Here is a 15513-nt window from a genome sequence, read left to right on the forward strand (position 1 = left end):
TCTCGTTCTGGGCACGGGCCAGTATGAGCTCAAGCCTGACCCGAGACCATCCAGCTGCTCCGTCTTAGCGTTGCTGCTGTGCTATGGTTGTGCGTGACCTTTGACCCGGCAGCCGCTCTTGGTGTGAAGGTTTACAGGAAGTGTGACTTGGGGCCCGGATGACCACTGGCAGCCTCCTCGGTAGTGCGGACTCAGGGCTTCACTGTTCCCCACGGAGAGGCCAAAGTTTGTTCTGGACGGGAGCCAGAGCTGAGGGGTGGCGATGGGGGGCACAGCCGGGTCAGCTCTCTCGGGTGGTCTTGCAGTTACATGGGGAGATGTGTATGTGGGATGTGCTCTGAGCCATAATGTTAAGCCTATGTTTTGTTTTTGCAAGATTTTATTATTTTTGATTTAGTGCTAAGCTTCTGGCCAATCCGATCGCTTCTCCTTCTTTGTTGTATCCTGGGAATAGGATGGCTGGCAAATAGTTTATAGTTCAGCTGCCTAGTTTAAAAATATGTATCTAATTTTGATGATTAGAGAGTTATAGCATACCAAATAAAACCTAACTGCAACAGACAAATGTATAAACTGTCATGTTATTTTGAGAGAGTCCACAACAATTGGTATGAACTGTACTCACCAACGGCATTCTTCACAAACTTGCTTAAAAGAGCCTCACGCTTCATTACCATTGCGAGAGCCGAGGTGCCTTGTTATCAGCATTATCAGTCTGAGTTAAGGATCTCTGGAGTTTCTAAGGTAACAGTCACCCAGAGAGATAGCCCCGGTGCAATGTGATAGCGCCGCTCTGCTGGTCGAGGCTGTGTTATTCAGATTATTCTGTCACTCAATCGTCTCTGGGGCCTAGCTCACTCAATCTGGTCTCAATCTGAGGCACAAGCGTGGGGCCAAACTTGGGTCAAAACCTGAGGAGCTCCTCCCTCTCCTCCTTCTCCCTCCTCTCCTCCCCCCTCCTCTCCTCCTTGGTCTTGGGCTGCCTTTGTGGTCACTTCCTCTAACCCAGTACCCGCTCGTGGCTCGACTCTACATTTGGTTTTCATTATGCATCCCTGAAAGAGTTTACTGATGATTACAAGGGATGCTCGCTGTGTTTTGCCTTCAGATTGAGTCTTATACATAGGCACAGGCCGATCAAAGGGCAGGGAAAGCTATTTTTGCAAACCTAAAGCAGCACTAAAGCATCTACAAGAAAAGTGTTTTAGTTTAATTTTGTCTGGTTGTAGGTGTTTTATTGCTAAAAAAAAAAATAACTTGGTAAACATGTATTGACATGTTGTGAATGGGTTCTCCTCTCCACAGATATATAACTTGACCTGGTGGTATCATCTGCTCCTCTCCCTGTAGATAAGTTTAAAGCCATACTGTCCAACATTGTAGGAAAATCAGTATCATCATGGAATCATAATGGGTACTGAGTATCGAGTCTATTCCTTAGTATTGAAATCGAGGAATTTTAGCATTGTGACAACACTAATCTCCATGCAGATGACACTCCACCACAGATAGTTAGTTACAGAGTGCTCCTTTAACTTTTGAAAACAGCCACCTTTGTATTATCATATCAACCAGAAAGAAAAGAGAGAAAAAAATCTATTTCCTTTCAATATTTAAAAAAAACACCAGTTGACCAACCTGAGACATGTCTTTGTTTAGTTTATCCTAAAATAGCTCAAAACATCTGTAATATATAGTATACTTATACTTATTTGGGGATTTGTGGGTCAACTCTAGGCCCAGTTGGATTTCATTACAGCGTTTGGCAGCTTAACACAGAGGTCACAAACACTGATTCCAGATCATTGCTGCAGTTTCATAAAACTATCCTCAAGAAGTGCACATGGTCAAACTAAGTTCATCATAGTTCAGTGAAACTGTATTTGACAGTTTTAGCTCTTTTATTCTTTTGGCCCAGATCTGCACCAGAACCGCGTGTTCAGTGTCCACATCATGTGCAGCCAAAAATAACAGTATTACTTCTACTATATTTTCCCTTCCAAAATTGCACGTCAAAATGTTATAATGTTATATTAAAGTAGTTATAGTTTGATTGTATGTCCTGATCCATGTATTCTGCTGTGGACCTGGTACAAAACAGGCAGCTGTAGCATCAGTGCTATAAGACAAGATGATAAAATAAAAGTCAATGTTTTCCACAATTATACAAAAGTCAGATCAATTTTTCGATAAGTTTTGAAGTCTTTTGGAGATGGGCAATATTTTTCTTGGAGTGAACAAACTTTAATTAGTGGGACAGTAGTGCTTTTGCGGTTTGGACATGTGATAACTCACAAAGACGTGTAGTTGAAGTGTTTTTCTTGAGGGCACAGTGAAACCATTTCTGAACTTGTGACAGAGACATTGCAGAGCTCATCACAAGCTCACATATCACATTGTGCACTGATGGGTATTAATAGTTACTGTGTATTTGTTGTTATTCATGTTTCTCCAGCTGTGTTTTTCTCTTGACAATTTACATTTGTTATTTTTGTCCTAACACAAGGCTATTTTACACACAACCAATTCAAATATAGCATCTTTGTCATTATAAAAAGGGCATTATATTTTCTTTAGTCGTGTTTATTTTTGCACGAAAAACCTATTCTGCTCTGTGTGACTTGGCTTGTCTTGTTTAAAAGTGCCGTTGTTCCAATAGAAGTGGGCATTATACCAAATTAACACTAATTAAAACAATTATCAATGTTGTTTTGAAGATGTGCACATTTTGAATATTGAGTATATTGTTTTTAATAAAGAAAATTTAAATTCTACAAAAACAGCTGACTAAAATAAAACGGCATAAATTGTAATCTTTCCAAAATATGTTCTGATTAGAGTACTACTATTGGAAGACATTTTTAGTCTAATCTTCAAGTTTTGATGTATTTCACATTGTGTTGTCCAACAGCCCAATGTGCAAAGCTCTAGTTACATGTTTCTATACGGTGCTGCCTTGTCGCCTGCAGCCCTTGTTGTGTTTAGTTTTAGTAGTTTACGCCTCATTAGCTGCTGGCCTCCTGTGAATGTCCGGAGCAGTTACAGCGTGGCAGACGTGTGCGGGTTATTAACATGATAAATATCACTGTGGCCCGAGCGGTGCCAGCCACTTGTGGAACATGTGTTTTGCATAAACTAACTCTGTCGTTTGGAAGAGCTTCACATAAAGAGTAACCCAGACCTGCCCTGGTTATTGTAGGGGTCCACTTATTATATAGTCAAAATGATTTATAATCCTTTTGGTCAGGTTAGTTGGTTATATTTTGAGTTGGTGAAATGTGTGAAGGACATATTTTCTTTGACTGATGCTGGTCTTTTATAGCCTGGCTTTTCTTAGTCTGGTATGTGTAGCCCTCTGAATTGAGTTGTACATAAGAATCTGGGATGACTCTCTTTAAACAAATGCTTCATGATGATTGGTTGAAGCATAACAACAGCGGAACAAGACAAAAAATCAAACTTTAGTTAAATACAGTTGAGTCGTCCAAACACACACAAAACACTTTCCACTTTTCACTGTGATAATCTGTATTACTACTAAAGTAGGCTGAAGTGTGTCTGTCTAGGTATGTTCACCGCTGGCTTCTGCACCAAGCACTGTGCTGCCCTGTGATTGGTCAGTTTCCTATCACATGCAAACGATTCAGCTGAAGCTTTTTATTCCTTATTTCTTAGTTAGTTGCTCATTAACATTTCTGGCCGTCTTTTGATCATATATTTTAAGATGCACTATGCAACGTTTCTGTGGGGACAAGTAGGTGAGGTACAGGTCACTTCTGTGGAGAGGTGACCCTGCTGTGAGTAAAAATACATACATGTAAAGTTTAATGTCATACTATGGAACACTGCAAGCAAACTTCTCCCTGGTGACGAGAAGTTCCACAATTCACCTTTAAGTAAATGTAAGCCTATTTTACATAACTTTTTTAGAATGAAGTAATTTAGACAAAGTTATATGTTATTTTTTCAAGGGAGGCCGATGGTGTGGCTGACACGGACCTAATAAATGTGTTCCAATCAGAGGAATTCAGACATTTGCCCACACCAGCTTCATTTCTCTATTTTAGGATCCCAACCGAGGGGTGTGCATGGGGGTGGGATTACACTCTAATATATTTAATCATTCCCATCCATCGTGTGGGATGTAGGCTCTGAAAGCTCCTCAGCTCCTGCTCCAGGGCTGTTTCCACAAGGCACGTTCTTCATGCACTTTAAATGTCTGAAAAGACTTAACTGTACACTGCCACACACACTGGTGCTTTTGTGAAAATGTCTTTGAATCAAGAGGCTATGTGCGTCACTAGAGCTCGAGCGGGGCAATGTGTTGAGGGCAGGCTAAACCACAGAGGAGGAGGGGAGAAGTTTGGGTTGATACAGGAAGATAGGACCATGGCTGTGACTAGAGCGGTGTACAGGGGACACGCATCAAAAAGTTTGGGAAGTAACTTTCCGGTGAAGTAACTTTCAAAGTTTGGGAAGTAACTTTTGACAACAAAAAATTAAGTGGATGTTGTCCATCCATCCATCCATTTTTTCCGCTTATCCGGGGCCGGGTCGCGGGGGCAGCAGTCTAAGCAGGGACTCCCAGACTTCCCTCACCCCGGACACGTCCTCCAGCTCCTCCGGTGGGACCCCAAGGCGTTCCCAGGCCAGCCGAGAGACATAGTCCCTCCAGCGTGTCCTGGGTCTTCCCCGGGGCCTCCTCCCGGTGGGACATGCCCAGAACACCTCCCTAGGGAGGCGTCCAGGAGGCATCCTGAGCAGATGTCCGAGCCACCTCAGCTGGTTCCTCTCAACGTGTAGGAGCAGCGGCTCTACTCCGAGCTCCTCCCGTGTGACCGAGCTCCTCACCCTATCCCTAAGGGTGCGCCCGGCCACTCTGCGGAGGAAGCCCATTTCAGCCGCTTGTATCCGCGATCTTGTCCTTTCGGTCATTACCCAGAGCTCATGACCATAGGTGAGGGTAGGAACGTAGATTGACCGGTAAATCGAGAGCTTCGCCTTCCGGCTCAGCTCCTTCTTTACCACAACGGACCGATACAGCGACCGCATCACTGCAGACGCTGCACCGATCCGCCTGTCAATCTCCCGCTCCATCCTTCCCTCTCTCGTGAACAAGACCCCGAGATACTTGAACTCCTCCACTTGGGGCAGAGACTCACCACCCACCCGGAGAGAGCAAACCACCTTTTTCCGGTCGAGAACCATGGCCTCGGATTTGGAGGAGCTGATTCTCATCCCAGCCGCTTCACACTCGGCTGCAAACCGCCCCAGTGCCTGCTGCAGGTCCTGGCTCGAAGAAGCCATCAGGACAACATCATCTGCAAACAGCAGAGATGAAATCCTGTGGTTCCCAAACCAGACCCCCTCCGGCCCCTGGCTGCGCCTAGAAATTCTGTCCATAAATATAATGAACAGAACCGGTGACAAAGGGCAGCCCTGGCAGAGTCCAACATGCACCGGGAACAGGTCTGACTTACTGCCGGCAATGCGAACACAGCTCCTGCTCCGGTCATACAGGGACCGGACAGCCCTTAGCAAAGAGCCCCGGACCCCATACTCCCAGAGCACCCCCCAAAGGACACCACGAGGGACACGGTCGAATGCCTTCTCCAAATCCACAAAACACATGTGGACTGGTTGGGCAAACTCCCATGAACCCTCGAGGACCCGATGAAGAGTATAGAGCTGGTCCAGTGTTCCACGACCAGGACGAAAACCACACTGCTCCTCCTGAATCCGAGGTTCGACTATCGGTCGGATTCTCCTCTCCAGTACCCTGGAATAGACCTTACCGGGAAGGCTGAGGAGTGTGATTCCCCTGTAATTGGAACACACCCTCCGGTCCCCCTTCTTATACAGAGGGACCACCACCCCGGTCTGCCATTCCACAGGTACTGTCCCCGACCGCCACGCGATGTTGCAGAGACGTGTCAGCCAAGACAGTCCCACAACATCCAGAGACTTGAGGTACTCAGGACGGATCTCGTCCACCCCCGGAGCCTTGCCACCGAGGAGCTTGCCAACCACCTCAGTGACTTCAGCCAGGGTGATGGACGAGTCCGCCTCTGGGTCCCCAGTTTCTGCTTCCTCCTCGGAAGACGTGACAGTGGGATTGAGGAGATCCTCAAAGTATTCCTTCCACCGCCCGACAACATCCCCAGTCGAAGTCAGCAGCTCTCCACCCGCACTGTAAACAGTGTTGGTGAAGCACTGCTTTCCCCTCCTGAGGCGTCGGACGGTTTGCCAGAATCTCTTTGAGGCCGTCCGATAGTCCTCCTCCATGGCCTCCCCGAACTCCTCCCAACCCCGAGTTTTTGCCTCTGTGACTGCCCGAGCCGCGGCACGCTTGGCCCGCCTGTACTCATCAGCTGCCTCAGGAGTCCCACGAGCCAACAAGGCTCGATAGGACTCCTTCTTCAGCTTGACGGCATCCCTTACTTCCGGTGTCCACCACCGGGTTCGGGGATTGCCGCCGCGACAAGAACCACAGACCTTACGACCACAGCTACGAGCAGCCGCATCGGCAATAGAGGTGGAGAACATGGCCCACTCGGAGTCCATGTCTCCAACCTCCCCCGGGATCAGGGAGAAGCTCTCCCGGAGGTGGGAGTTGAAGACCCCCCTGACAGAGGGCTCCGCCAGACGTTCCCAGCAGACCCTCACAATGCGCTTGGGCCTGCCAGGTCTGTCCGGCTTCCTCCTCCGCCAGCGGATCCAACTCACCACCAGGTGGTGATCAGTTGACAGCTCAGCCCCTCTCTTCACCCGAGTGTCCAAGACACGCGGTCGAAGGTCAGATGACACGACAACAAAGTCGATCATCGACCTCCGACCTAGAGTGTCCTGGTGCCATGTGCACCGATGGACACCCTTGTGCTCGAACATGGTGTTTGTTATGGACAAGCTGTGACTAGCACAGAAGTCCAATAACAAAACACCGCTCGGGTTCAGATCGGGGAGGCCGTTCCTCCCAATCACGCCCCTCCAAGTGTCACTGTCGTTACCCACATGGGCGTTGAAGTCCCCCAGGAGAACAACGGAGACCCCGGTTGGTGCACTGTCTAGTACCCCTCCCAGGGACTCCAAGAAGGTCGGGTAGTCTGCACTGCTGTTTGGCCCGTAGGCCGACACAACAGTGAGAGACCTGTCCCCGACCCGAAGGCGCAGGGACGCGACCCTCTCGTTCACCGGAGTGAACCCCAACACGCAGCGGCTGAGCTGTGGGGCAATGAGCAAGCCCACACCAGCTCGCCGCCGCTCCCCGCGGGCAACGCCAGAGAAATGGAGAGTCCAACCCCTCTCAAGAAGTTGGGTTCCAGAGCCCAAGCTGTGCGTGGAGGTGAGGCCGACTATATCTAGCCGGTAACGCTCAACCTCCCGCACAAGCTCAGGCTCCTTCCCCCCCAGCGAGGTGACATTCCATGTCCCCAGAGCTAGTCTCCATGTCCGGAGATCCGGTCGTCGAGGTCCCCGCCTTCGACTGCTGCCCGGATCTCTCCGCACCCGCCCCTCATGGCTCCTCCCGCAGGTGGTGGGTCCACGGGAGGACGGCCCCACGTCGTTTCTTCGGGCTGGGCCCGACCGGGCCCCGTGGGGAAAGGCCCGGCCACCAGGCGCTCGCTGCCGAGCACCCACCCCAGGCCTGGCTCCAGGGTGGGGCCCCGGTAACGCCAGTCCGGGCGACGTAACTGGCCTCGTTGTTACTCTATTCATGAAGGGCTTCTGAGTGGATGTTGTATTAAACTTTTATGTATATTTTATTATTTTTTCCCCATCAATGCCTGAATGCCAGTGCAATTACATTTAGGGTATATATTTGATGATGAGACAGGGACTGTACATTTTCTAACCGACACTTACCTCACAACACACAAGTCCTACTTTTTAGTCTCTGGGCAAACTTTTCTTCCATCCCTCCATTTTCTTCCGCTTATTTGGTGCCGGAGCAACATTCGAAACAGGGACTCCCAGACTTCCCTCACCCCAGACATTTCCCCCAGCTCCTCCGGTGGGACACCAAGGTGTTTTGAGGCCAGCTAATAGACATAGTCCCTCCAACACATCCTGGATCTTCCCTGAGGCCTGGGACATGCACGGAACATCTCCTCAGGTAGGAGTCCAGGAGGAATCTGGAATAGATGGCCGAGCCGCCTCAGCTGGCTCGTGTCGACCGAGAGGAGCAAGAAGCTCACTGGAAAATCTCACTCCAAGCTGTGACTGTGACTGAACACCTCACCATCTCTAAGTCAGTGTCCAGCCATCCTGCAGAGGAAACTCTGCAATCTTGTCCTTCGATCATTACCCAAAGCTCATGACCACAGGTGAGGGTAGGAACGTAGATTGACCACTAAATCAAGAACTTTTCTTTTTGACTTAGCTCCTTCTTTACCAGAACAGTCCACACTCACTGATCAGTGATCATTTCAAATAAAATCAAATTGATGTCACCATAGATTAACAGAGTTTCACTTCGCTCAGTGATTCTTCTGAAATCTGCAATATTTTTGAGTCTCCTGTGTTATTTTTTTCCCCTAATTGGCTAATCCACCTGTCGATCACGCCCATTTGAAAACAGGGAGATTCACCAGTGACAGGCAAAAGCTGATCCACAACTTTTGTTACTTTTTCAGACAGACTTCACCCTAAGAACAAATGATCAGTTAAGAAAATGTTGTGATATTGAGAGTGGTCCTGAGTGTGTGTATTAACTACAGCAGGACCAGTCGCTCACCATATGTCTAGATCTGCGTGTACTTTTTGGAGAATCATTTGATACACCTTACTTCATTTATAGTCTTTCATAAAACTGACCTTGCACTTTAGACATATCATTCACTGTAAATAAAGTCTTCCTGAAGTGATTACAGCTCATTAACATTTTTCCTTTCTACTTTTGTCCAAAGCTCATATGCCCCCAAAAGAGTCCCAATAATGCTATCATGTCTCGTATTTCCGAGGTCCTTCTTGGTCAGACAGGCAGATAAAATTGCAGGATGTGGGATTTCCCAAATGAACAGATGATGGCTCTTGTCCTCTCATGTGTGCGGTTTGGGGAGGCTGGGTTAGGAAAAGGGAAGCGTGCCTGTGCCAGTGTCGGCGAGATCACAAAGGCTTTGGGTAGGAGCTTCTCTCTGATGTGGTGAACTTTTGCCACACAGACCTGCCGCACAGCTCTACCATCCTCTGTGTCTGTCTGGGCTCAATCAGGAAGTTCACTGGAAAATCTCAGTCCTGTAGAGTGTTACAAAGAAACTTGTAAAGAAAGCATATATACAAACAGAAAAGCCTTCACATTTCCTTCAGTTACATTTCTACATCAAAAAAGAGGCTGGTTAAACTCATTCAATTTAAACTGTATTTATGATCTTCATTGGTGAAACATAACAAAATACACATAGTAAAGTTTTGTATTTAAGTACAAATTTTAGGTGTCTGTATACTGTAAAGTGGATATTTTTTACTTTTAGTTCACTACATTTGAGAGCAGGTATCTGTACATTCTACTCCACTACATTCATTGTACTGCAATGAAAAGTACTTTTTTTTTAATTGTCTGAGACCTGAAAAGGCTGAAGTCCATATTTTGAGCAAACAAAAATATACAAATAAAAACAGCTAGAAAAAAAATAAATAAAATCAATTAATTGTGTTGAACAAAATTCAGCACAAATATTTATCTTTTGAAGCCTTATCTCAATATATGTGCAGAATAGTTTTACTTTTTACTCATTAAGTACATTTTAAGTGGGTACTTTAATACTTTCACATAAGTGATTTTTTTCATGCGATACTTGATTACTTGAGGTTTTTTTGTTGTTTTTTTTTGCTCCAGTATCTGTACTTTTACTCAAGTAACAAAAATGAGTACTTCTTCTACCACTGATAATCTTACAGGAAAAAAAAAAAAAAATAGACAATTAGTGTGCATATTAATCATGATTCATTTCAGTTTGACGTGGATTGAATGGGTCATATATTTCCAGGCAGCTCTTGCTCATGTTTGTGTGTTGTGTGTTTCGTGTGTAATTACTGGCTGTCACCTCTGCTCCTCCTCTGACAACACTCTGTGCTGCGATCACCGGCTTCGAGCCAATAGACAAGTTTCTGCATGCAACCAGAACAATGGTGAGTGTGTCTTACTGTGGCACAACGCCATAAACATCCACAAGTGTAAACACAGTGTGACAAGTCTGTGTGTGTCACTGTGGATTCGTGTCACTCTGCAATCAATACTTCTTTTGCCTGTGGCTATCGCTAAAACACAGTCAGGTCTTCTTTTTCCCTATTCAACTATATTTATATGACAATAACACTATACCATACCATTTACCATTACCACTGACAATAACACTACCATTATCAATAACAATTCCTGTAGATTTGGTAGCGGAGTCTCTCTGCCAAGGTAGATGAAGTGTCTTGCCTAAGGACACAACAACAGTATGCACTAGAGCCACTGCTGCCCCACTGTGGCACCTGGTGTTCCCTGTGGTTTCCATCCAAGTACTAACCATGCCCAACTTTTCATACACAAATAAAATAACATATTTAGCTACACATCTTATAGTTGCTATATAACGTGTCAGTGTTTTCAGGCAGATTAAAAATGGCATATTTGTCATGTTTTCTCCCCAGGCCTGAGATTTGTGACTGCAGCAGAGTGGAGAGGCTGCCCTGCAGTACCAGACTGAAAGGGCAAGTCATTAACGTGAACTTATGAGAGGAGTTGGTCCTGTATATTCCCTGAAGAGCAGTAGCTTTATTATGGCTGCTCCAGTCTGCTGTTTATAGTCTGAGTTGGCCTTTGACTTCCCTCTCTTAGTCTCTATTGCTGCGTTCAACCCTGTATTTATTAAACAGTCCCACAACCACCTGTCTAAGAGGAATTTGTGCATTCAGCTATTGGCTCAAAAGCTGCTTCTCCTGGTGTGTCCATTTTTAAAGTATGACAGTAGAGGTTCACCACCAGTCTGCTGTGGTTAAGGACATCATAACCAGACTCCCCTGCTTCTCTCATCATCTGTACGTTTTTCCTTCCAAAATCTTCTTTTCCCCTCGTTACCAAACACTGTGCCAGTATTTTTATTTTTCAGACATTCAATCAGAAATCCCCCTCCAACCCACAGCTGGCTCTGGAATGTCCTCCCTCTCAAATCTCCTATCCACTTCATCACCTCCCAATCCCCCGCTCTTTCATTTTCCCTCTCCTCCACCTCTGAGAGGGATCCAGAAGTACATGGAGTAGCCAAAATTGTACTGGTATGTCAAAATAATATTATTCAATTACAATAAGCTATCGCCTATCACCATCAGTACTTTGGACTTATTCTGGGGGGGAAAAAAAGACTAAAGAGAATCTGATGAAGATAATGTCCAGAATAAGTCGTCGCCTTTTCTGTTTTAGGTCACATATTTATCAGAAAACCTACAAGAAGCTAAAACTATAGTTATCCCTATAAATAAGTCTGACATGTTTTCCAAACAATACCTGAACTGTCTCCACAGGCTCTAGTGCAAACTGTGGCTGTGCCCTTAGGCAATACACTTCACAGTGATGGTGGAGGTCAGAGGGGGGGCGATGGTGTCGATAGTTAACATAGCTTCTGTCAGTCTGTCCCAGTGCAGCTGAGGCTACAAAAGTAACTCACAGTCACCGTGCGTGGAGTGAATGAGTGGAATGAATAATGCACTGTAAAGAGCTTTGGGTGTCTTGAAACGTGCTGTGTGAATTCAATGCATTATTGTCATTATTACTAAGAATAAATATTATTGTAGTAAATCTTCTGTACTTTCGTTCAGGTTTTATATCTCTCCCTTGCTGCATTAGTGTCTGTCAGTCTTTTCATAGATGGTATAAGTGAGGGGCTTACACAGGGAGAGGAGCGTGTCACTGCCAAAGCTCACAAACTACTCACTGTCTACACAATGAGTTGCCGTGGAGATAGGATCACATTTAGTGCGGTTGGATCTCTCTCATTTCTTTTTATTTTTTGATTCTGGGCCTTTGCCTTTTGCTCTTTTCACACTTTCCATCTGGACTACTGTAATTCCTTCTTTAACCCCAGGTGTTACCTTTAAAACTCAAGGCTATAAACACCTTCCATGTGTTCAGATATGCTCAGCAATAGGCAGAATGTGACAAATCGACATTTAACGCTAACACTGACTTTACTCAAGGCTTGCTATAAGCAGGATTTATCAAAAGTCAATGTTTTTAAAAATCTTGTGGCAAAACCCTATTTTATGTGCCTGGGATCCAGAACACACATCTTCAATAATTTACAAAGATGTGTCTGGTCACTATGAAGCTTCCTGTTTTTGTGATTGACAGGTGGATTAGCCAATTAGGGATACACATGGTCCATATGGCTGCTTACGAGGGAAAAAGACTGAAAGGGGACTGAAAAACATAACAGATTTGTGCATAATCAATAACAAAGCACTAAACTTTGTTAATCTGAGGTACAGATTGATGTTTATAAATCATAGGTGACCAATGAGCTCCTTCATTTCACAGGTGTCACTGAAAAAAACAAAACAAATCTGATTGGACGATCACGTTTAGTCGAACTTAAGGGAGAATGGAGGAAGTGGAGAACAAGCTGATATCAAGCTGTACAAAAAATACAGTGAGATATCATTCTGGGTTTGTAAAAGTGATGGAGCTATAGTTTAAACGAATATATTGCTTCAAGTCGTGGATCAGAAATGAGCATTAAAATGTGGCACTGTTGAACTGTAGTTACTAATTCAGGATGAAAGAGTTAAGTAGTGAGTGATTTGTTTTTATTCATTCTGAACTAATTGTTGTTGTCTCATATAATATCTTGGTCGTGTTAAGCAGTTTTCTACACATCACTACATTCTACACGCCTATAACATCTGTGAATTGTGAATTTACCTTTTGGATATTTTATTGGGACATACAGTATTATCAGTAGGAAAAACTTACACTTTCCCCGTGTGGGAATATGACCTCATCATATTATAGAATACAAAAAACACCATTATACCAATTTCTTTGCAGAATTAAACGTTTGGAATAAAAATTGTGAGTTATTAAAAGTGCATTGACTGAAACCAAACTTGGACACTGTGACAAATTATATGAAAACAATAGTTATCGTCGGTTTGGAGCCAGAGGTGCTGACAGCTCTAAATAATATGTCTCGTAAGGACAATCTGTCATATAGTGGAATGTCTCGTGCGTATGCTTGTGTTGCCGAGCGTCCTCCACAGAGCCGTGCTACTTTGTATGAGCACATAAATACTTCTGACATGTCACAGGAGGAGCGACGTCGGCACAACCAAAACCTTCAAAATTTAATCTTTTTCAGAATAATTTACATCACCCTTGACGCTGTATCTCTTCTTTTTTCCACTCTTCAAACAAAGGCGCTATTGTTTCATTGCACAAGCACAGGTTTATAGAACAGTGACTGGTCAGTGTTGCAAATACAATTCAGCCAATGTGTTTTTCATTTTTGGTTATGCAAAACGCCCGGATCAAGTGAAATGAAATCTAGACCAGTTTTTGATGTTGATAGATGGATATCAAAACCATCACATCCTAAGAGAGGTAATATGACTTTCTTGAACTTGAAGTTGTGGTATTTTATCATAGTACAACCTCTCACCTAATCCCTTCTGTATTTTTCCAGCATACCTATTAACATAAATTCCTTCAAAGAAAACTAATAATACAATCGTGAATGGGCCCTTCCAATGAATAAAAGCTACATATTCATATCCTCTGTCATTCTGCTTTCAAGCTATTGTTCATTCCATTGTCCTCCAAACAAAACTAATAATACACTTCTTCAATACCTCATGAAATATACATAAATGGCCCGTCTTTGTTAGCTGCGCTCTGTAATTCATTTGTGTCGTTTAAGTATTTGAAGGAAGCAGTGTGCAGCCGTTCGCAGGAGGAGGTGGAACTTCTTGTTGATGCTAAAGCTAAAGTGAACCAGATGTAGTGGAGGGGCTCTGCGGCGTGGCTCTGGACTGAGGTCATCTTTGGCTGTACCCGGGCTATAGGATCTGCACGCTTATATTGGTGTCAACTTTGAAGACAAACAAGGAAGTCTTCTGCGCAGGTGTAAAAAGACTTTTCCTTGTGCTCACTGACAGCTCGTATTCCCATGAGAGGATCACACAGATTAAATGAAATGGAGCTTAATTTAAATAGGGAAGTCTTACATTCCTCCATAGTCCTTAGACAGTCCTTTGGTTAGTTAGTGGTATAGAGATATAAAAGCAGACTTGTGCTTCATATCCACACAATAATTCATTGTAAATATTGTATGAAGCCTTGGACTGGAGACGTATAAACATATCAGTCACACACACACCACATGGCACCAGTGTGTGTACCACATTATAAATGGAGTAGTATTTGTAAATTACAGGTTTGTACTGAAACTAGTGCGAGCAACATGATAATTATATAATTATGCCTGCCAGTTTCTTTTGGCATTTATAGACTTTCCCCCTTTATATTTACAAATGGTGTGTTGTCAGAAGTAACCATACATTTCAAAATATAGTATATTTCCATTTACCCAAACTTGAAGGTCCTGTATCATGCAAAATTTATTTTTCAAACCATGTTATAATGTTGTTACCTCATTAAACACACACCTGTTTTTTTGTTTCACTCTCACGTGTTTGAATAACCCCTTATTATTAGTCTATCTATATCTCCAAAGCCCAAAATGCCCTGTTCCACCTTGTGATGTCATGAAGCGGCAATACCAGGACTGAAATTATCCAAATGATTCTAGTGAACGTGAATAGAGTTTAAAAACACTGTGGAGCACTTCCTGTATTACCACATGACATCACAAGGTGGAACAGACTGTTTTTTGTTTGAGAGAAGAACTAAGTCTAATGCAGGGTTTGTGTGTTAAATGTGTGAATGAAACAAAACACAACTCCAGGTCTGTTTGTGATGAGGAAACAAAATTATATCAAATCAGAAAATAGCATAATATGGGCCCTTTAAGGACAATTATTACATATAACCTTTTCTCTCCTTGGTCATATCAAAAGCCTTGGGTTAAGAACAAGATATCCTCGTGCCTTTTGTAATCAGTGTTAATCGGCAGACAGACATAGTATTTGCCCTAAGATTAAAATAATAATATGTCTGGGACTTTACTCAAGGATTTTTCTCCATTGTATACTCTGCATTTCCAAGTGTAGCTTTAGACCTCAGGTAAAATGCCAGTTGTGAAGATTGTTTTTATTTCTCTTTGGAGATGAGTGACACAACAACAAAAAATGCATTATGTCAGTTGATGAGAATGGAAATGTTGCAGCACCACATACCAAAAACCTAGAACCCTAAGCATTTAAGGTACCACAGGAATTAGTTTAAAAAAAATCTTGTACCAGGAAATGACTGGAACAGCTAGCAACTGAAAAGAGATGCATTTAATTACGCACGTTTATTTGCCCAACCATGAATTTGTCCATACTACTTACTCAAGTGACCTGGATAAAAGC

At 44.0% G+C, this 15513-nt stretch overlaps 1 protein-coding gene across 1 annotated transcript in view; it reads right to left on the reverse strand.

The window, feature by feature from the left end:
- The window catches only part of tubb4bl (tubulin, beta 4B class IVb-like), a 175424-nt gene extending 165353 nt beyond the window's left edge, over window positions 1–10071 (reverse strand). The window contains exon 1 of the mRNA XM_033970706.2: window positions 10067–10071. The gene's annotated coding sequence lies outside the window, so the exon portion shown is untranslated. The remainder of the gene's footprint in view (window positions 1–10066) is intronic.
- Between the last annotated feature and the right edge of the window lie 5442 nt (window positions 10072–15513).

This window comes from Periophthalmus magnuspinnatus, chromosome 8, assembly GCF_009829125.3.
Source record: "Periophthalmus magnuspinnatus isolate fPerMag1 chromosome 8, fPerMag1.2.pri, whole genome shotgun sequence".
NCBI lineage: Eukaryota > Metazoa > Chordata > Actinopteri > Gobiiformes > Gobiidae > Periophthalmus > Periophthalmus magnuspinnatus.